The sequence below is a fragment of the Merops nubicus genome, unplaced genomic scaffold (genome assembly GCF_000691845.1).
Source record: "Merops nubicus isolate BGI_N331 unplaced genomic scaffold, ASM69184v1 scaffold37486, whole genome shotgun sequence".
Classification (NCBI taxonomy): domain Eukaryota; kingdom Metazoa; phylum Chordata; class Aves; order Coraciiformes; family Meropidae; genus Merops; species Merops nubicus.
In genome coordinates this window covers 14,183-34,226 of record NW_008615024.1, presented here as the reverse complement: position 1 = coordinate 34,226, position 20,044 = coordinate 14,183, and the positions used below count along the sequence as shown (strand labels likewise).

The 20,044-nt window shown below is 38.0% G+C and overlaps 1 pseudogene; it reads left to right on the top strand.

The window, feature by feature from the left end:
* The first annotated feature begins 6,359 nt into the window (after nt 1-6,359).
* Nucleotides 6,360-15,785, top strand: LOC103774969 (annotated as a pseudogene).
* The last annotated feature ends 4,259 nt before the right edge of the window (nt 15,786-20,044 follow it).

The window sequence follows — 20,044 nt, the reverse complement described above, 5'->3', positions numbered from 1 at the left end:
GGGTGATCCTTTGTGTCCTAAGAAGAGTACATGTTGTACATCTTACCAAAAGCAGCAAGGCTGTTTATCAAAAATCAAAGAAATTAAAGTAGAAACAAATAAGACATTATATAGTTGTAGGCTCCACACATATAACAAAATTATATAAACACTCCATGTCTCTAGGCTTCTGATCCTGTAGGAAAGGAATTCCTGAACTTCCCAAACAGAGGCTGTAAGGCTGTAATTGCTGCTGGTACTTAGAGTAGCCACAAAACTAAGAAGAGGTTATAGTGGTCACAGCTTAACCCAAAATGCTAAATCAGGTCCATGCAGCTAGGAATACTACTGATTTTAAAAGATTTTTTTTTTCTAAAGCCATATAGTCTTTTTAAAAAGATTTATTATTTTAAATGTACCGTCTGAATAACTTTTTGCATGTTTTTCTTAAACTTCTATTCCTTTACAAGTGTTTTCTGCTTGATTCTATTTAGTGAGAATAAGATGAGGATATAATACCTGGATCTGTATACATATATGTAGAGAATATATTAAGGATATATCCTTAATGAAGGTTATATTGGGGTTGGATGTGAATGTATTTTTTTGTATCGTTCAGCCAGTTTGCTTCAAAAGAAACTTAACTGGATTAAATTGAGCTACAGCAATATGAACTAGTCACCAGAAAGTAAAAGGGAAAAAACAATTCTGTTGTGTGTATGCATATCCACAGCTTTGAATTAAAACTGAGATGATTATTTCCTTAACTGAACAATTTCAGACTGTAAAAATCAACTTCAAACACAAAACAAAAAATAACATCCTCGGTCTAGTCACAGTTAACCACATAGTGATTAAATATAGCATCAGCTAGTCCTCAGGATGTGTCCACAATAACAGATTACTCAAAATGTCCTGCTGCTATTCCCTACCTAATATTATGCCTACAACAAAATGTGGAAGTTTAAAATATCTCTGTAATTATGGTAAACAGGCAACAATCACTAAAATTGCAGAGTACTGTCTGCTGTTCCTAACGTACAGGCTGTATATAGAAAATTAAACTATTCTGCCTACCACGGCTAGTCAAACACATACTAGAATCTAGGTACTGGCAAAGCATATGGAAATCATATTTTGAGTAGGATATAAACTCTAACCCAGATTTTCATTGAGATTTTTAGATGACTTCTAATTCTAAACAATAAGGGTTTGTTTTCTCACCGACTGTGTCAAGAATTTTCACACACATTTTAAAATGTAGGAGTCATTAGACATAATGCACTATTTCCTCTTACTTTCTTACCTGGAATTTGGGTATTACTCAAAGTCCCAAACCCCTTTTGCTGCACTCAAGTCAAATTCCTCTTTGAAGTGGATCCAAAAAGAAGCAGGTATCTTTGTGCCTCTGCCTATGTTTTGAGGAAAGCAGGACTTGTTCCTGGGCATGGCTTCCACCCCTCCCTGCCTGCGACCCTGCCGATGCCCTTCTGCTTGCGTACAGCAGCCTTTGAGTGAGAACAGGAAGAGGCGAATCAAGGAAGCAGCTGTTCTCTGAATCACAATCCTCTCTGGATTTCTCTATAAAAAAACTAATACGAAGATAATGCAGAGCAGAAGCATAATATTCCTTGAAGCTACCTCTGCAGCTGCTACCAAAAAGACTCACCAGCATGGTGATAAAGACGGATGCAAGCATGCATAAAGAAGTTTTGTCTTCACAGATTGAGAGGCCTCTTCACTTTGGCTTGCACGATCTGCAGGGCTGGATTGACTACAAATTCACAGAGTCACCAGTAGGAACAATCTATTAGAAGCTGCCTTAGTTTGGCCCCAGAACATTCCCTTCTATTCCTCCCCAAATCAAGACTTTCCAAAAAGGATTGATGGGAAATTTCATCTGACAATAGATAGAGCAAAAATTCATTATAGATTTCTGCGTTCAGTGATCAAAACAAAAGTCCCGTTTGGTAGCAATTCATGTTCATCTTGTACAGGAATAAATGGCCACACCTTAAGAATCAGAGAAATAAGATCTTGATTCTAACAAGAGCTCTAACTGAGCATGCAACATACTGTTTGTAAGACTTTCATATTTATTCATATGTTCTGTATTCCTCTGTGTAGCCATTGGTGGGCAGCATCAAAAAAATATTAGGCTAGTTTTTTTCTGTGGAGAGAGAAATTCCTGTATGCTACATGAGCAGATAGCATCTTGTTTGTGCTTTCTTGTAAAATTTTCAGAATTCTCCAATGAAGTGGTAAACATATGTGGCTAAAAGCTAAGTCATGGAAATACTTATTCTACGATGGGCATATAGGAGACATTAAGGAGCACACGAGTCTGGTTCCTGGAACCCCTTGAGGTGTGTTACACATCCACTGCATTGCAAAATTTTCCCAACACTTCCTTAAGAGGCTCCACTTTCAATATTTTCAAAGTTTGTATTTAAGAATCACCTTTGTCTTGGCTATTCAGAAACAAATCCGTTCATTAGTCTGCTTGTCTCCCTGTTTAAGTGAGCATGTAGATGCCAAAATCTAACATCAGTGGCTGTGAACCGTTTTCTGTCAAGATACCTATGAAAAGCGTATAGACTTGAACAATCATTCTTTTGCAAATTTATGAAAATCTGTCCTTTTTCATTTTAGAAGAGACCAGCTTGCACTGTATTATTCTGGAGGCAGATTATCTGTTTCTTAATTGCTTTAGATGCTTATTCTATGAATGAGGCTGTAAGATACACAAAATTTCAGCGTAAACCTTCTTTTGTCTTTCATCTCACAGATGAACTAGACCATTTCCGTACCAGATATTCCCAAGCTATTTGTAAAACAGCCAAAAACCTGAGCCATATGTTCTGAGCCAAATGCTTAAAAACAGGACTGAAACTGTAATCTACAAAAATGGCTTAAGTTTTCTGGCCTGAGATCTAACCTTCTATTCAGGTTTTACTTGGAATTTTATCAGCAATCAGAGGTAGATAACAAGAGCTAAGATAGCAAAACGAATGTAAGCGTTCCTGCATTATTGGAGTAATAAACAACTGTGCTTTTACAGCTTCCTCCACTAAATTGTATCAAAAATTGACAAATACAGTAATCCACAACTGATCAATTCCTATGGAAATTCCCAAAAGCTTCTTAGACTTAATTCCTTCTCTCGGCTGCCATTTATTTCCCTTATGCTATTTTGAAGGGAAAGGTAACAAAACAAAACAAAACCAAAAAAAAACAACCAAACAAACAAAAAAACACCCCAAACCTAAACAAAAGCACCAAAAAAACAAAAGCAAGCCATTAATGGCTCTCCTCCCTGACTCATAGTTCCTTCCTTTCTTCCTGTCCAAGCTGAGAAATTGTCTTCTGCGTGACCCTCTTGAAAACTAGAAATTCAGTCTTTGTATAATTTCTGTATAAGATCAGATGTAGACTCACTTAGATTAAGAGATTTTAATGTTGCACAGCAGTGCTACTTGTTACTTGCTTCCACACTATAGCCATGTGGCTTTGAAGTTTTACCTACACTCTCCCTCTTTCCCATTTAACTCGAGATTTTTTTCATGGTCTAACACATTTTCTTTAAATCCAGGAGCTCCTTTTAGAGAGCCAATCTGAAGAGCATTCAAACCACAGGTGAAAACTAGTGAACAATGACACTTAGTATAATAAATTCCCGCCACTTAATTTAGCAGCCACTGTGATAAAACTACATTCATTGTGTCTTCTTCCAAAATCTTTATCTTCTGTGAAATAATAGAAGCATATGACTAATAGAAGGAATTATATTGCAGAATACTTGTGGTTTTGAGCATGCAGAACCAGCTATTTACATGTTGAGGACAAAGTTTGACAGTCACATTGTAGATTTTCAGTGTCTGACATGAAACCAGAAAAATGCACAACTTACTTGCAATGTGTTCATGGACAGCATGTAAAACATATGGACCTCATTGGATCAGGGAAGAGCCACATTCCACCATAACTCATTGAAAAAGAAGGCCGTGATATGTAGAGGAGGCTGAAATTGGACATTTCATAGAATCATAAGATGTTTAGGGATGGAAGGGACCTTAAAGATCACATAGTTCTAACCCCTGTGCCATGGTCAGGGACACCTCCCACTAGACCAGGTTGCTCAAAGCCCCATCCAGCCTGGCCTTGAACACTTACAGGGAGGGGGCATCCACAGCCTCTCTGGGCAGCCTGTTCCAGTGTCTCACCACCCTCACAGTAAAGAAGTTCTTCTGTAGATCCCATACCCCTCTTTCAGTTTAAAACTGTCACCCCTTGTCCTTTCACTACACTCCCTGATAAAGAGTCGCTCCCCATCTTTCTTTTAGGTCTGTCCAAAGCCTTCTCCTCTCCAGGCTGAGCAACCCCAATTTTCTCAGTCTTTCCTCCTCGGGGAGGTGTTCCAGCCCCTTGATCATCTTTGGTCATTAAAAGTCACCATGAAGCTTTGGAAACCTTTACTCTCACTCAGTGTGTTTTTAAGCATGGATGTTAACAGATGTCATGACACAGAAGATGGTGAAAAAACAAGTCTCTCTGTTCTGACATTACTAAAATCGTATTTTAAATTCCCATTCTGGCAATTTCTGTAGACTTTTGTCCATATATTTTGCAAGCAGTACTAATATGGGTAGAGCAAAGCCTTTCACACAAGTTTAGCTGGTGACTTTAGATGACATGTCACATTTCAGTGTGGAAACAGTCCTAGTTAATTACTTAAAACATTTATTTCCTCGATTAAATATTTCATAAATATATGACTTTAATTTTCATTGGAACTTAGACTTCTGAAAGGGAAAGACAGTTTTGAAAAAGAGCTTAGATGCCTGGATATTTTTTTAAAATCATTCTTTGTTAGCTTTAGCGTTCAAAAAAAATAGAGCACACATTCCTGTAATATTTCATCAAGTTCTGACTAACTGAGAATCAGAAGTGTTCTAAAATGTACAACTACAAACAGGCAGAAACTTTGAGACATTTTTGTGGTTTCAGAGAAAACTGACTTTAGTACATACATCTGGAAAGTCCCATCAAGAAGCCACTTCTGTATTTTCAGGAAATTAAGCAAAAAGTCCTACTGCAACTTTCCTATTGTCCTGTGTTTATTTATTTTAAGCCACATAATAAGCAGGAATTTGTGATCATAGGTGCAGTACTTAGACCAAAAGACATTGCTTGAAGATAAAAGGGTTGTTTATATAAACAACTGCTCTTAAAATTTTTGAGACCAACTGTAGTGGTCTTGTATTCTGAGACTGTGCATAGAGAGGGGTTTCAAAGCTTTGCATCTATGGAACCAAGCTATGAGCACAGCCATTCTCCTAAGTACTCTGGTTTTGCTTCCTTTTTCTGGAATTGCCCACAGAGATTGCTTGACAGATGTAAATTTTATGCCAGAGATGACTCTGAACAGTCTTGATAACAAAGGTGACTGGAAGAGTACCATCCTGAATTAGATTGCTGTTCTTGAGTGTGAGAATAGCTATACCAGCCCTGAAGGTCCATGTCGTCCCACATCCTGTTTTCATCACTGGTCAAGAGCATGCACCTGCAGAAGAATATAAGAAACAGGATGAGTATATCATCAGCATTCTCTGGTACTTAGAAGATCTTGATAATCAGCAGTTTGTAATTAAGAATTTTGTTTACATAAGAATAGATGAGCCTCGAGTTTGTCTAACCCCATAGTCTATCTCCTACAAAGTCCTTAACGAGGTGCATAAACCCCAGTAAATAGAGATCAAACATATATTTTCTAGTACTCTCACAGCCTCCTGATTTTTTCAGACTTCCTCAGCCTGATACTGTTTGTTCAGTAATCCACCTACAGATCTCTCTCCCAGTTGGCCAACATTTCTCTGAAAGCCTGTAAACTTTCTGCATCCACAGCGTCCTTTGGTAACAAGTTCCACAGTTCTACTACCCATTCTGCTTTGAACTTGGCTGCTAATAGCTTCATTTGATGGCCACTACTTCTTGCATTTGATGACCGTAAACAGTTTGTCCTTGTTCGTAAATGCTGGAAGGATTAAAATTACAGTCACTTGGATTCTGATGTAGCTGAGAATCACATTTCCCCTTTCCAAAAAGCAAATGGCTCCATCAGATCTACCTTCTGTATTGACAGAAAGGACAGTCTCTTTCACAGAATCACACAGAATCACAGAATGTTAGGGGTTGGAAGGGACATCCAGAGATCATCGAGTCCAACTGCCCTGCCAGAGTGGGACTGACTTTCTTTCAGAAGGTTTTCCAGATCAAAGGCTCTTCCCATTGCCTCAGAGTTTCTGGATTTCAGCAGCGCTTTCCATCCAATGACCCTTGGCATTCCAGAAGCCAGGCTGTCCACTTGAAGGATTTCAAACATGGGTAATGAATCTTCTTCCAGTCCTCAGAAAACAGATCTAGAAGAATTGGAAAAAAGATTTTTTGTAATGATACTGATACCAGACAGACTCACTGCTGCCAAACTGAAGTCTGATCATTCAGGGTACTTTGACTGTGCCCCAGCTGACCCCTCAGCAATATTGCAAAGCTGTGAGACTTTGAATGAACCCTAAGCTGCACAATTACGGATCACAATGGAGGGATCACAAGTTAAAGGGCTAAATAGAAAGTATGCATTTCATATTGTTGCTGTGCAATCTTTGGTACTTCTGTGGTGAGGAAAATGGGAGTTCTGTAGGACTAACAGAAAATGGAAGGAAACGAGAAAATTCTTTGTATTGGCATAACAAGTACCACTGTGGTTCTGCCATGTTTCTCACACCAAAAGGATTATATGCTTACATGCTTCATATAATCACATCATGTGCATATTGTTGACTGTCTGGCAGCAGTTAAGGACATTGTTCATTTGTTCAGCTGCTTCTTTGGTCTTGTGAAAGTAGCTGTCTTCTGATCGTGTAAGATTCTTTATCATATTAATACCTTAGACTTCATGCTTGCTTTCTGTTTTTAGGAAGAGCCCAATGTCTTACCTTACTAAAAGTTGTACAGAGTAGGCATATCTGCAAGGTTTTAATTCTCAAAACTGTAAGCAGTGATGAGGATTTACAGCAGAACCATCCTGTCATACTCTACCCTGCTACTCCCACTTACAGCACAGTGCTCTGTGCAGTGTCGTGTCCTCACCTCAGATAAACTTCCAATCTGATAAGATATGACAGCTGAGCATGCACACACTATTATGCTTTACTGAAATATTAGGGTTTGTTGTGCATAGTGACATGCTGATAAACTCTTAATTAGCTGCTGTTTACGAGTGTCTGCTTTTACAGTGGATCCTAATTCATTGGCCTCTGTCTATACTATGTCTCTATATGCAAAATATGGATTATATTGCAACTGGTATCCTCTTGTGTATGCATATACAAAGGATGATTAGCTGTAAAGCCTTCTGTGAGACATTGTATATGGAAAAGTACTTACAAAATATATCAGGTTGCACTAGACAGCTGCCTAAATTCTGGAATGAATATCTGCTAACCATTTATATGCCAAGACTGTCATATCTGGTAACCATTTATATGCCAAGATTGTCATTCACAGTTACTTTGTAACTCTATCCAGACCAGTAAAGCAAAACCATTATTTGGCAAGTAACATTCTTCTGATCCACAGTCGTGCTGGTAGTAAATAGTACAGCAGCCTAACACAAGCGTGTTTTTACACTTTTTCCTCACTTTACCAATCTCTGTGGTCTGCCATGACCTCACTCGAAATTTCAGATGCCTGTTTCTGATCTTTGGATCCTTCCTTTTGTGATAATAAAGATGATTCTTATAGCGTCTTAAATATTATATAGTTTTTTTTCAGAACACACTGGACACTTTTGCTTTAGGGCCACTCAGTACTGTTCCATAATTATAAGGGGTTTGAGAAGGGCTGTACTTTCCTGAGAACAGCAAATAACATGATCTCTAAAGAGATCTATGTGAAAAAGATACAAATTTGTTCTCTTTGCAGTGGAATCAGTGAAAGCATTTCTGACACAATTTCTACAGTGCCTTCCTTCTTTCAAAGAAACATGACTTTCTTTTAGAACATGTTATTCTGTAAAGATGCTGAATAAAATTAGGCTGTACTTAGGAGATCTTGGTGGCAGAGATACCTGTCACATTCTGTCTCTGAGCAGCAGTGAACACAGTAGGAGCTTCTCCTGGAGTCCCTTGTCTCTCCTACAATAAAAACAACAGTGGCCAGGTTGAGTAGATGTGACCTCTACTTTTATTTATTCTACCTTGCTTTTATTTACACTTGTATTTAAACTTTTCTCTGCTTTAAACTTCTCTGCCATTGGTCATAATTTATGGTTTCTCACCCCATCTTTTAATTGCATCCTAATCATAGTAAAGCTTCTGAAAAAGAGCTCTCTAGGGAGAAATGAGAGAGAAACAGTGCAGGCTTTCTCACTAGAAAAAGGGAATTTTTCCCTTTTTGGATACCAAGAGGCTTTGTCTGTGAAACTAATGGGTGGCTTTATCACTAAAAATTCAGAAACGCACTGAAGCACTGATTCCCTGCCACTTTAGAGTGGCACTTTAGAGTCACCAAGCGATCCTTGTGGCTTGTGATTTAATTTGTCTATCCAGTGATTCCCCTTGAAATGACAGGTAAAAATAATATCACCCCATGTTGCCACCCACCTACATTACCATCTTTTACCTCTGTGCAGCTTTTCATTGTCTAATGGACATGGGAGTGATTGCAGAACTTCCTTAGTTTGGCTGCCAAACCCTATTTTCTTGTGGGAGTTGGGACACCTGCTAGTAAAGGTCCCTTGTGCACATTCAAATCTGAAGGTCATTACCTGCCTGTGTGTTCCCGATATGCAGTAAGCTCAGTACTGCTAATACAGGATCCCTTCTTCAAAATTTTAGACAAAAATGACACCGTTTTCATTTGGCAGCAGTATCTGATTCACATGTTCACTGAAGTCAGGCTTCCTCTTCTGAGAACTGGAGGAAACTAGATTTGTAATTTGAAATGTCAGCAGCCTCTTACGTAGCAAAAAGAAAAAACCCAACCCCAAAACAAAACATGGGAAGTAAAGCCAGTAGTTTCTACTTCTGTCATAACAGTGGCAAGACCTCTGAAAACAGGAACAAGAACAGGTCTTGGGTTATTTTAAGTGTGGTGCCAACTTAGTTTCAACTTACATCTATTAAAAACCGTAAGTCATCAGGAACATAAACCACTGTTAATTTATGTTCCTCATTCTCCTCCCAGTGTCATATTATTGTCATTATACAGTTGACTTTGTGAGTTCCAGCAAAGTACTGGCATCACCAAGGACTTTGGAAGGCTCTGCATATGTATATACACACAGAGAGAAAAGGAATGTCTCCTTCCTAAAGAGCAACCTTATCTATTTCATTCAGTGTGAGATTGGAAACTGTAAGCTACTCACCATTGTCAAAATATGCTTTAAAAAGAATCAAAATTCAGCTCAGAACTGTCTTCTATAAACTGTTTTGCAAACAACCTGAGGACATAATTGTCATGTGGACAGAAAATCAGGGTTTGTCAGAATAAAGTTTATTACAAAATGTAAAGCAACATTTACAAGAACAACTGCTTAATGGCAAAGCAAAGAACTTCTGCAGGGGACAATTTGTGATTTATTGTGTATTAAAATGGGATCCTTTGGCCAGTTCTCAGAAAACCTACCTTGAATCAGGTCAGCAGTCCAGTGACTTGACCCATTACAATCACACTTTAGTGTATCCACTGCAAGAGACTGAAAATGAGACAGATAGACGTGAAACTGAAGAATCAAGAAAAATAATATCTGTGGGAAATGTAGTCTGAAAGCAGCAGTCAAAAACCCAAGGTGAAGAAAATGTTTCTAGATACAGGAGTACCCCTTCTTTGACACAGGATGTCAGATGGGTAAAGGTGTGATTCACAAGCTTTTACAGAACAGAGAATTAATCTCAGTATTACAAGTGAATTTGTGCTGCAGAGGAAAGTCTGAAAGAGTCCATATGGCTTTAAGTCATGAAAATAATAGGTTTGGTGCCTTCAAAAAAAAATTCTCTTAATGAGGTATGTGGCTTTGATGGCAGATTTAGAACATGATTGGCACACTATAATAGACTGTAATTTTAAGAACCACTGAATTATCCTGCATTGGTGGTACATGTCTTTTATTGTATGGGCTGAAGTCTCAGCCTGGCTTTAAATGTCTGTGTCTACTCTAAGTGCTCTTTTTCCATTCATTGTTCTTTTTTTTTGCACAAAAGATATTTTGTGTAAAATGTCATTCAATTTATCCACTGAATTTAGCTTTATTTATTTGGAAGACAGTCTCTAAAAGCAATTTAACAAGAATATACCATTGGTTCTGCAATTAATTTTTCTTTATGAATGCTTAAGTCAAATTTTGAGGAAATTCGTTGGACGATTTTGTCTGATTTTGGAGGTAAGATCACTTTCCTTCACAATACTTGTAAAAAGAAGATGAGGGAAATCACTAATGTGAATATTCTAAACATTTTCAGTGTATACATAGGAAAAAATATCCAAATTGCATCCTGTTAAGTATTCATGGAAACTGGTGGTGACTGCCGTCAAACAGGAAATGTGTGGTAAGGGACAAAACATGATGAAGTGGCTTCCAGGAGTCATACCTCAGCAGCCCAAGTGAACTTAACAGTGTTTTGCCTAGAGAACTACCAGACTACAAGTGCATTTAGTCCTTTCCATGTTTTCTGCTCAGTGAGCACCCCTTCTTTCCTAACTATCCCTACACTAGCAACAGACCTGAGCAAGTTACATGTGTGAAGTCCACCTTTAAGCATAATCCCTGAAGCAAGAGAGACATACCTTGTGACACATCTCAGTAATTCACCCGAAAGCAGACCGACCAGCTGACAAACAGAAATGAGCAACAGTAATTCCCCTCAGAACATTTGCATCCTCCTCCCAGTACTTCCTCATGTTCCTTTGTGCCATCATTTCTTTCTGAATATAGAACTTCAAATATATGCATGTGTAATTCAATTCTTTATTACACAGCTGCTTCTGTGATTTTTCCTAGTATCCTTTTTCTACTTTAGCAAGAATCTTTCCATGTTCTTCAAACATGGGGATAATCAGAGCCCTTTTTTTCCAAGAGTAACAAGGAAAGGTATATCTGAAGTACTTCCCAACAATTTTGGCATTTTCAGGATGATCTTTGGTTTTCTGCATAGCTCTGAAAAACCTTTATCTAGTTCCTCAAAATCTCTTTTGACTACTATAAATCTAGTATAGATTTGAGCTGATAACAGCAGTCCTAAGTGCCCCTAAATTACCTTCAGAAAATACCTGGTCTAACGCCTCTCTTACATTTACATGCCTGATTAAGTGCTTATTTGCTACGTAGAGCAAAGCGCTTGCTTTCAGAGTGCTGTTTACTTAACAATTATCTTTTTGAACTAGAGCAATGCTAGAGGTTTCTACTCTGGTATTTCCAAATCCCTCCTTGGCACGGCTCATCAGTCCAAAAGCCTTTTTCTTCTTTAAATAGAGGACTGGATTTATGAAGGCCACAAATCAGGTTTCTTTACTTGATGATATAGTTGGAGCAGTCTCTGAATTTCTCATCTGTAACATGAAGACACTGACCTCAGGCCAGTTTAGCAGCTCTGCACTACTCCAGTGAGACAAAACAATTTTAACTGCTGATAGGCTTTATAATGAAGAGAATTATCAGGTGCTCAGAAAGTAGCTTCAGTGGCTACAACATCTTCAGCTTTCCCTTTTCCAAAGACTTGGCATAAAGAGCTCTCTGCGAGAAAGTGGATATGTTCCTGTCAGACTCATCTCTGCTTGAAATGTGGTGTTTAAGTCGTGGTCCTTTAACTCATCTGAATGGGAAGCTTTTTCCTTGTCCACTCTTCATTCTTTTCTGCAACCACTCCATTTAACAGAAAATGTGACCCATCACCTTCTGGTGGGACTGGGTTGTATTCTAGCCCCAAAATTTAGCAAACATAAAGACTTTTTTTAAGCTGTATTTGCCTTCCTCTTAAGCTACCCTCTCTTACCTGTGATTTCAAGCATGTTTCAGTACCAGTGAATATATGAGGAACAATGTCTATATTTTAATTCTTAAAAAAAAAAAAAAAAAAAAAAGCCTAGTATTAAATAATCATGAATTGGTTAGAGATTGATCTCAGCTGAGATCACAACTCCAGCTCAGAATTCCAAAACTCAGAGCAGAACCCAATGCTTGAATGTCTTCTTTAAAAAATTATATAAATCACTGATCATTATTTGGCTAAATTATAATTATGAATTATCATAATGAATCATGAATGCAGCTAAAGTACTGCAACACAGACAGCTTCAGTTGCTTTCTGTTTCTGCTTAGCTCTTTTCATGGTCTGAGTCTTGTCACTTTATCTTTCTCACACTCAATTTCTCCAGATATAAAATGGTGTTATATTTTACTTCTTTCTAAAGTATTATGAGATAAACCAGTGAAATGTTTCTATAACACCTGCATTCTATTATAGTTAACGTGATCAGTACTTGACTTTGAAGGTTTATTGCCCTAATGATTGTACTGAATATAAGCAAAAGATTTTTGTTCAGAGATGTTGGTTTGAAAATCCAACCTCCTCTGGACTTAGCCTACTGACTAACTACCAAACTATTATTTAGGTAATAAGACAACAGATTTTTAAAGCTGGATACTTTGTACACTTGAGATATGTACAATATTTACTCATCAAAGCAAGAAGCAGGATGCCAGCCATACAAGAAATAAGAAACATTTTTGATGGGCCATTCAGCACAGACACAAATGTAAAGGATTTTTTTCTGGGTGTCAAAACTGGCTGGACTACATTTGTTGCCCTCCCTGTAATTACCCATTCATGAGTGACAGACATATTTGCTAACTGATGTATGGCATGGAGGAGTAGTCTGCCTGATGAGTTCCAGCAAAACGGATACTCTTGTTCACCTTTAGTCTGTGATCTGGCATATAAATGGAATGTCAGCATTTAAAAGGTTTCCACATTTTGTATGTATGTTTGTAGAATTAAGAATGAGAATTTTTTTTCAAGAACATTTTTTTAAACAAAAAATACCTCCACTTTAAAAGGCAACATGCAGTTCTGGCAGATGCCTCAACACAGGACAGTGAATGAATCCTTTACTGCTTTGCACATGAAGGTCATTGTCAATTACGTAAACAGAGTAGATAAGACACCAACAAATATTAGACTGGGCAGTGCTCTGTACTAGGATAAATAATATAGCAAATACAGAAATAGCCAATCTTGGAAAATTAGGCTTACTTAAAAAAAATACCATTTTTGTGGCAAACTTGGTTACCCAGTCCTTGCATCATCTTGCCTTACAAATTGGTCATACAGTCATGCTGAACTAAATTACTGGTTGTAATTGGACACATCCTTTCAAAAGTTTCTCATTTAGGATTGAACTTTATGTGACCTGTATAGAAAACTTCTATTTAAGAACAAAAGCCACAATTTCAACTGATGGGTTTCACTCATATGAAGGCAACAATTGATTTCAGAATTCAATTTACATGAAGGTCATTCTAGAAAGTATGTTACAAATATGACAATAGAATGCTATTCTGTTACTAAAGAGTTAAATCATCAGGGGTCAGCAGTTAAATCTGGCCCTAAAAGCATTTAAAACATTTTCTGAAATTTTTCTTTCATCTTTCCTGTCCTTTCATGCTACATGAGATACAGAAGTCTTTCTTCACCTAGAATTTCTCTGCAAAGACAAGGTCACCAGCCCAACTGCTCAAATTGGTTGGTAGGAATGGGCTTGGTCCCAGTGATATATCAGTGATTTGTTAAACAAAACCATTCTGTGCTGCAGATTTATTTGCCAGTGCTGGCTTTACGTATGTGGATACCAAATCTGAAGATATGGATTTTCTTGTAGCAAGACAAATCTGGATTTGAACGTGTGAAATTTATAACCTGCCAGCTAGATTCAGAGAAGCTGACTGTAGGTAATATGTACTCCTTGTCTGCAAAGGAGAGGTGCAATGTGTGGGAGTTACTTTGCTTACAGCTTTTTTTCTGGATGATTTCTCAGGATGGTGTAGAGAGTCATTAAGATCAGAAATCTGCTCAGCAGAGTAAGGGTGACTCATATAAGCAACAGTTTGCTGAATCATCCATTTTTACAGTTGAAGGGCTTCACTCATTGTTCTTCTTGCATAGCACTTGCACAAATGCCAGCCTAAACTGGGTATAAAATGCTCCTAAATGTGGAGATGCTATTTTACACTCTCTGCACTCAGTTCAAGTGTAAATCATTACTCAAGACAAAGAACAACGGAGAACAGGAACTTCAAGAAGAAAAGTCAGGGCAAGTATTATTCTGCTTGTATTACATGCTATATGGGACACAATATGTGAAAATTCGCACAGAAACAAATGATTTTTTTTTTCTGTTATTTATTTTAGAGCTTTGTTATTTGTCACATTGCTTTGGGCCAAAGATTCTATTAATTAGAGTTCAGAAATAATTTTATGTTGATGAAAAAAGAAAAGGAACAAATATGACATCAGTTATAAATGCTAACTTAACTTCAGAAGGAACCTGTTCTGAAAAAAACTTCAGTATGTTTGCTTCATTAATTCTTTGTTAGTTGTATCATTTCTGAGTTGTAAGTGCTCCTGGTACACCAGCCAGAACTTAGTTTCTTCTTCTTAACTGACTTACAAAATAGGTAAAAGGAAAGAATGTTTCAAAGGATCAGCATAAAAGTTTCATTATTGTAAGTAACTTCTATCTCCATTCTGCCTTTTGCATAAAAACTTCAAGGGAATTCTAAGGGATTGTACAAATATTCTAAATTAAATCTTCCAACACTAGCATGAAATCCTGATAATAGCATGGGTTTAGAGGTACAGAAAAAGTACCATGAGATATGAAGTTCAGTGATCATTGTTGTCACCAGAACACCTAGAACTGCAAGAAAAATAATTTGAAGGGTGTCTTGTATCTAGAAGTCAACAAGGAAAACATCAAGCAAGATGCTGAGTCCAGTTTGGCTACATTCAAGCTTCCAGCCTTTGCAGGGTTGGAAGTCCATGCATCTCAGGAACCATTTTCAAAGCTAAAAATCTTTTGTCATAGATCAATGATGCTTTCGAAGGTCCATTTCAGAAATACATAATTGATCAGCCAATAGCTAGCAATATTTTTGTGTTCAGTTATACAATATGAATGTTCCCATTTTGGAACTCTGAAATGGCTTTTGGTTTTTTATGATATGTTATCAGCCCAAATTTTTTTTTCATTCATTAATAAAATCAGGTTATCCACTTTTCCAACCTTTAATCAAAACTAAGCACTTTTTGAAGCCCTTGGTAACTGTATCACCTTCAGGACTTTATTCCCTGTGCCTGAGTAGGGAAACCTACTGCCAACACTAAGATTGGCCCACGCCGAATTCACACAGCGAGAGTTCGTGGTGGAAATAAGAAGTACCGTGCCCTTCTGCTGGACGTGGCAACTTCTCCTGGGGGTCGGAATGCTGCACTCGCAAAACCAGAATCATCGATGTCGTCTACAACGCTTCTAACAATGAGCTGGTGCGGACAAAGACCCTGGTGAAGAACTGCATTGTGCTCATTGACAGCACCCCCTACTGGCAGTGGTATGAAGCCCACTATGCTTTGCCCCTCGGACGCAAGAAGGGGGCCAAGCTGACTCCTGAAGAGGAGGAAATCTTGAACAAGAAGCGTTCAAAGAAGATACAGAAAAAATACGATGAGCGAAAGAAGTTATTCCAAAGTTAGGTGACACAATTAAGATCTATTCTCTTCTCCTCAGCACTAAAAATAGCGTGATTCAGGTTAATCATGAGCCTAAATTCTCCACAGCACACAAATTCCTTCCATGAGCTTGTCTAAAATCTACCTTAACGGTGTTTATCTGAACGTTCCTATCCTCATTGTAAAAAAATCTACAGCCAGCACAACATCCTCCCCTATAGCAAAAAATAAATAGATAAAGCTTTTGCACTGTCTTTAAGGTAATCTCCTTGTATGCAGGAGTCCTGTCAAGTTTCTTATTGACAAGCTACTTAAACACTCCTCTCCATCTTTTACTGTATATGTGTGTATGTGTCCAGAAACACACACAAGCATTATGATGAAGGCTGGTAAATATGCACAGATTCCACCCCAGAAGTGGCTCCCCACATTGTAACTCCTCAATCTTAAAAGTACAACCAATCCAACTGATCATCATTAGGAAGCACAAGTTTCAGGATAATAATATGACACACAAGCAGCATTATTCCTTGCTTACTATATGAAATGCAGCTTTAAATCTTAGGAAACCATTACTGTATATTTTAATATGCTTGAATGTGGTTGAAGTCTTCTGTAGAGCAAGATAATTGTTAATGAAATGATGAGGTTTCGGTTCATTTAACATATATAATATTTGCATGATAAGGTGTTACCTATTTCATTACTATTCTTATACTTAGAGAATAGGCCATGCAGAACTCATGAAAGAAATTATATTATTTTATCTGTAATGTTTATTTGCTATGTTATCACCACATGATTTAATTATTCTGATCAGTGTAGGTCTGACATTACACTCATGCAGAGGAAGGGCAAACTCACAAGTACAATGGTAATACTTTAACCACTTTGCATAAAATCACTGACAATATTTAAACTTCCTTGCAAACTTAGAATACTTTCAGTCTGGGAACACATTTGTTATTGTTTGTCAGGTTTTCATGGCTTGGGGTTTGCTTATTTTCCTAGAAAGCCAAGTTATGTCTCAGTTATTTAAGTTCCTTTAAATTTTTACTTTTGTGTCCACATAGCTTTGTTCTTGAGTGTCTAATAAACAGCTTTGATTTGGAAACTAAAACTTGGCAATTTATTAGACTGCTCTAGAGCGCAGTATAGCTCCCTGTGTTATATTGTTTGTACTGAAATAAGGAGGTGCAAATTGCAGCTTTTATACAAGCACCTTTCTCAGAGGGCTAAATAACAGATACTTGTCCTTCCACAGACTTGAGCTTACCTGCAACCAATAACACAGAAGAGATAAAAATCTGGGTAGTAAAAGTGCATATGCTTAGATTCCCAGTGGTTTGAGAGCTAATCTTGATCTTGTTGAATTTTGTGGTAAAATTCTTGTAAGCATCAGTTGGATGTTTAATTCTTTTTTGGATTATAAAGTTCTTGGCCATAAGCGGAGACGTCAGCTCTTGGTCAGCCTGAGAAAAGTCCTGTATAACAATATGTTAACAACCCGAGTCTGAACTGGATGGCTCCTTCAATATTCATACTTGTGGCTTAGGAGAGGGGGAGGCTATCTCTCACAAGGCACAGTAGCCAATTATTTCCTCATACTTACAGGATAATTCACTAAAAAAAAGGAATAGTGGAAGAAGTGTGCTTAATGCTTTACTTAATTCTGAAAGTTCGATTAAAATGTGTGACTGAACCAAGCGGAAGCTTGGCACTAAATCTGCTTATTAGTGCTGGCACTAGATATGCCTTTTCTAAGGGGAAGAAGCTCAAAAGAACTGGAGTATTTTGATTTGAAAATTGGCAGTTGCGATTGCCTGGGGGGGTGGGCAGGGGTAGAAACTGTTTTACTGAGCAGATGAGAATTCTGAATGCAGCAGGAAACAATCTACAAAGCTTTCCAAAAATGCCAGCACTGATATTAAACATGTATGCCTCACTCCATTTGAGTATTGTGAGTTAAATTTATTTCTCATAGTAGGGAAAAACACATCCCATGCATATGTGATAAAGCACCAGAAGGACAATGTTAGACAACCTGTAGGACAAACACTGGGCTGTGCCTAGTGCAGCTGGCCTGTGCTGTGCTAACAGCCCATCAGGTCCCACGGCCCCTTCATCCTCCATCCTACACTCCTGTGCCAAACTGAATCCCAAGGAAAAGACTGCTGGCAGTATCTGCATGCTGCATGACTCCCAAGCTGAAGCTGTAGCTCATGAGAACTAATTACAATTGTATCAACTATTTAAGCACTATTCAAAAGCTAAACCCACAAATTCTAGGTTGTATTGTATCTCCTGCCCACTTTTCCTTTCTGCTCCTAGGAGGACTGCATCAATAGATCTGGTCCTGTGTTTCACAATCCTTATTTTATAATCCAAGAGAATTTGGGATACTGTAAACAGCTATGGTCAGTAGGAAAATATCTCATCTGTCTCTCCACAACTGCAAAGTCCGTTTTCTAGCAGTTGCCTGGCCCAGTGCCTAACACAGGAACTCCTATCACTTCCCCTGGGCAAGATCAGCAGGACCTCACGCTTTACCCTGACCCCAGGGCTCTTGCTAGGACAATGTGGTTTTGCTACTGAATCTTTGCCAGGATCAAAGGAAAAATTGTGTTGCTTGAAGCACCCCTCTTGGTGCCACAGGCAAGCCGACTATGCTGAACAGAAAGCAACACCCCGTCTCTCTTGTCCTTCTCTCCACAGACTTGTTCTTTATTCAGCTGCAATGGCAGGGCACAGCCGTTCCTTGAGTAAGAGAAAAACATTGTTATGCAGTAGTCCTTGCTGTTTTATCATTTGTTAAACAGAAATAAGGGGAAGGCAACCATCATGACGTTCAGTCCTGGCAGATGACACAGGCATTGAATGTCAATAATTAGACCACATGAACTAAATTTTTTACCAGCTCCGCTCCCAGCTCCACACTTCTTCTTGTGGCAAAGTATGGTTTTGGCACTTGATCTGTTCTAGTAACTCCTCCCATCCTTTTGGTTAAATTTGTTACATATGTAGATTTGGATTTTTGTGTTTTCTAATCTCAGCTAGCATGTAAAACTGCATTTTAAACAAGATGAAGAAGAATGGGCACACATTACTTTTTATCAGTGTGTTTCACTGCCAACTTCTCACAGCACATAAGACCAGTCTCCTCAGACTTCTCTTTTTCTGCCTCTTTTTTCTTATATCTTGAATAGCGTTTTGTGGGTTGGTTTCTAGTAGCTCACCTTCCTCTGTGGAAAACACAAAGATTGGGGAAAAAAAAAAAAAAAAGACAAAAAAATACAAATTACATTAAGAAAATGGCAACAGGCAAATATAATCCCACACGATTTCCTAATTTGCAGTGTATGAGTAGGGAGCGAAGAACTTCATGCTGTGAATGTGTTATAACTATACTGAAAAAAAGTTTTAATAAATCGTAGGGTTGTTTCAGACCTCAAAAGCTTAATGATGGTCATGCCAAAATAGCAAAACATGGAAGTGGCAAAATAAAGCCCAAGTAGATGCCTCATAGGAATATTCTGCACTGCATGATTGTATGGCTTTATTGGAGAAGGTTTTCTTTTGCAGATAGTCTGCTGGAAGTCTATGGAACCGTTCCCCCCCCTGCCACTCTTAGTGGATGCTTCTGTTCTCTGTGAAGATGTTAGGAACTTGTTTATTCATGTATTTTTGTGTTACAAAACCTGACAGACTTATATATCATACTCAATATACTAAATCACTAATATAGTGCAGATGAAGTGTGTCTGAAGTAGAAATTAACTTTTCAGGGAAAACTTTATGAAAATGTCAACATTTTCACCAATTCTAGCTTCTGTGTAAGAGTTTGTGTGGATGAAAGGATAATGTCAGGTCTGGGGGCAGCCCTAACCTCAAACCGTGACAGATTTGTAGTACACATGGAAGAATGATTCACAGAAGAAAAGGGCAGAAAATAAAGAGAAAAAAATTAAAAACTGGTAAATGGATGAGATAGGAAGACCAGAATACAAAATCAGAAAAGTGTGAAGCCAAGTCAGGGATGATTTTGAAATCTAGAGAGAGCTTTCAAGTGGATACAAACAGGAGTAGGTGAAATCATATCCTGTATAGAGCACCTCTCCTTAAAATATTTTTTGCAGACAAGCTGATCAGGAAAGGGATTTCACTTTAAAGGCTGATCACACTTTGTAAGGTGCAGCCTGAGAACCATGGTTTATATAAAGACCCTCTACATGAATAGCTATATTCTTATTCAGTTGTGTCAAAAATGTAGTACTAAAAACAGA